Raw genomic sequence first — 3711 nt, forward strand, 5'->3', positions numbered from 1 at the left:
CCGGGTGTTTTTTTTTTTTTTTTTTTTTTTTTTTTTTTTTTTTTTTTTTTTTTTTAATAAGCCGACCCGGCTTTTCCTAAACCCGCTGGCGATGGGGCGGAGATGGGGAGGAGGGAGGCTCGGCCGGTCCCGGCCGGGGATGCGCTACCCGCGGGCTGGGGGGGGCGAGATTTGCCCTGGCGCTGAGGAAGGTGGAAGGTAATTGTGGAAGGTAGTCCAGGAACTATTTCTTGACGTAATTTGTCTCTGTCCTTTGCTTCTGCAGCTCCTAGCCTCTAATGGATACATTAAATTGAATATCGGTGGGAAGGGGCGAGGGGAGAAGTGCGGTGGAGGTGGGCTCCCACTTGGAGAAGGGAGCTGGGGGGGGAGAAGCTTTTAGCCTAAAAGCAAAAGGGGCTTTTGTCATCTTTTGCAGCGCTGTCTCATCGTCAGGCTGCTGAGCAGCTGAGAAATCCGTGGGGCACAGGCACGTCTAGTCCTGCTTTAGGAGAGAAGTGTCTTCAGGAGGGGGGGGAAATATATGTATAGTACGAGGAGCATCTTTGGAAAGAGGAGGGGGAAAAAAAATTAAAAAACCCCCCCCCCCAAAAAAAAAAAAAAAAAAAAAGGCTGAGCTTTTGCAGTGAAAGGCTGCATTATTCGGCAAGTAGTCGTGGATGTTTTTATGTCCTTCAATAAAATTTTTACGAGGATCATTTGATTGTTCATAAATGTGTCGTTCATTAAATAAAACCGTAGGACTGAGTTTCAGCTATATAGCTGAGGATGAGAGAGCTTTTGCATATCAGGAGGAAGCAACAATGTGTGGTGGGCACATGATTGTTCTTATTTTTTTCTCTTTTTGTTAACGCCTGGAAACTTTTCTTTTTGCACCAAATCGATTGAAGAAGTTGGGAGCGTTAAAAAATCGCTGATAGCCTGCCTGCATTTTGAGAGAATAACCTTTCTTTTGTAAGGAAAGACAGGTAGGTAAATAGCTCACGCCCATTGGAGTCTGAAAGAAGGGAGTTAGGCGATTTCTCTGGAAGAAAAAAAAATAAATTAAGATACCTAACCAAAACTAACCTCTCCTGATTTTTTTTAGCAACCGAACCCCCCAAGCCCATGGATTGTCTGGGCTCTCCAGGGCTCTCCATCACCTCGGCTTTTCGAGGGCTGGGGGGACAGGGAGGGAAATGGTGACAATTTGCCAGAAGAAGGAGAAGTGTGGGCTCAGGGAGGGATGGGGGGTCCTCCAGGGGAGAGGCAGGCGGGGGGGGCCGGCAGGGTGTCTGTCTCCAGTGATGCAGCATTCACCAGTGACAGGCGGTCTGTCCAGTCTGTGCAAGTCCCACGGACGGACACGGCAGAAACCTCTTCAATTATTATTGGGGGGTTTTCTTTCCCCCCTCGGTAAGTTGCATGGGAAATGCGAGCAGGAGGAGAAAAGAGGTGAAGGCAGATTCAGGGATAAACAGGCAAGAAGGAGTGATGCTGCCAGGAGACTCCCCCCAGCCCCTCCAAACTTACCCCCTCAGCTGAGCCAGGATAAAATCCTGCACCTCAGTCCACAGGGCTCGAGGGAAAAAAAAAAAAAAAAAGGGCAAAAAAAAAAAAGCACAAGGCTGCCCTCGCTGCTGGTCGAAATGGGATTTCCCCCTTGAAAAATAGGAAAGGCTTTAAAATAAAAATATGACGGGGGGTGTTTGTCAAGGGACTCCGGATTTTCCAAATTCGAAGAGAAAAGTCATAGACTCGCTCCCCCACAGAATTTATTCCTCATTCCGTTTTAAGTCCCCTGCTTTATGTGAGCCCTTAAAGGGAAATATTCCTGCAGGAGCAGAACGTCTTCTTTGGCCTTTATCGAGACCAATTTATCTGTCAATCACCAGTCTCCAATGACGGTTATTTTTATGTTCGCGAGGAAAAAAAAAAAAATATATATATATATATATATACTCATCACTCTTTTATCTATTCCCATTTGAAAAATACTTACTCTGCAGGGCTGCTAATATAGTGGGCTGTGACATGTGGAGGGGAAAAAGCAGCCTGGCTGTTCTACTTTGGTGGAATATTTTAAAGAGAATCCTTACAAAAGAAGGGTTGTCTGCAGATGTATATGCAGAAGGGGAGAGGGAGAAAGAAAAAAGAGGCAGAGAGAGAAGGAGGGAGAGGGAAAGGAAGGACTGAGCATGCAGAGGGAGAGAAGCACTGAAAAGCAGAGTCAGTGGGGAGGTTTTCCAGAGGGGAAAAAAATAATAATAATGTCAGAGTATACCACAGACGAACCGCAAAACGAGCAGAAATTACCAAAGCCACGCAGTTGTAATAAGTAGCGGCAGTTTTTGTAACCTTAATGCGAGCAGGCAAGGTCACTAAATTAGTCGTGGATGGTGCATGTTGGTGCCACACAAAGGCAAACATATCTGGCAAAGATTTCTTTTATTTGCACGGAAACCTGCAGCACACGGAATTACTCACTCCCCATGTTGTCGTGGGATCTTAAGTAAAAAAAATCAGATAGCGTCTGTAATACAAACCCCTTTCATTCAGGGACTGCTGGTCTCTGAGAATTAAGCAGTACAAAGCAGAGATGGAGACACTTCACCTTAAAGCGAACTAAAGACACGGCTCAAGACTAAAGACAAGGCTTAAGACTAAAGACACGGCTTAAGACGACGTTTTCTCTGCTGCAGAATCCCGTAACACGATGTGAACCCCCATAAAATTTAACACGATGTGAACCCACATAAAATACTGTCCTTTCACGCTTATCTCGACATGAAACCATCCCCATGGATGAATGCAAAGTTATGTGAATCAAGTCCACTCAGAGTGCAGGGCAAATAAAGCAATATCCTGAAATATTCTTCTTTGCAGTAGCGGTGTCTCCAAGCAAATATCCAGACTGGAATTAAAACACGCCTTGCTATTGAATTCAGCAGCTACAAGGTTATCTCGCAGCTTTTATGCACGCTCCAGCTAGACTCCTATGCCTCCACAAAAGCTTCGGTACTTGCTTAATGGGGGATTACCTCTTCTGAAATGATGGTGAACTATCACATCCCTTCCAGGCAGACTAGTATCTTTTCCTCTCACCTCCCCTTTTGAATCTGCAGGGGAAGGAAACTTAATTGCATTGAGCAAAACTAACACTAGCAGTCCACAAGCTGTAGGGGTATTTATGTATTTTTTTTTTCCTGGCGGAGAAAAAAATAAATATATAATTTAAAAAAAAGACCGTCGAGTCGCAAATTAGGAGGTTACAGAAAATCAAGCCTTTGTCTGAGCACTGTCCTGCCCAGTTGACTTCTGACACCTTTTCGGAGCTAAACGCTTCCCATGTTCGCCCTGCTCCCTGCAAGTGCTGTGTGTGCTCAGCCCGAGCTGCATCCCTTCCCTGCCCTGTGCGCGCAGCCAGGCTCTTTCCCCACTTCCAAATCTTTTGGTTTCACTTTGAGAAATTGTCCCCTGATTGGAAGGAACGGAGACAAAAAAATAACCCTAATAAAAAAAAAAAAAAAGAAAGACAGAAGAGGCAGAAGGAAAAAAAAAAAAGAAAAAAGAACTATTGGACAGCCTGCCTGCTGAGGTGACACCGCTTTCTTGCCTTTTCCTTGCTTTTTAATTTTTTTTTTTATTTTTTTTTTTTTTTTTTTTTTTTTTTTTTGGCAAAAACTGCTGCTAAGGAAAAGCCAGCCTGCCGTCCCCAGGAACGGGGGGGGG

Source organism: Haliaeetus leucocephalus, unplaced genomic scaffold (genome assembly GCF_000737465.1).
Source record: "Haliaeetus leucocephalus isolate CR32 unplaced genomic scaffold, Haliaeetus_leucocephalus-4.0 Scaffold186, whole genome shotgun sequence".
NCBI classification, from domain to species: Eukaryota; Metazoa; Chordata; class Aves; order Accipitriformes; family Accipitridae; genus Haliaeetus; species Haliaeetus leucocephalus.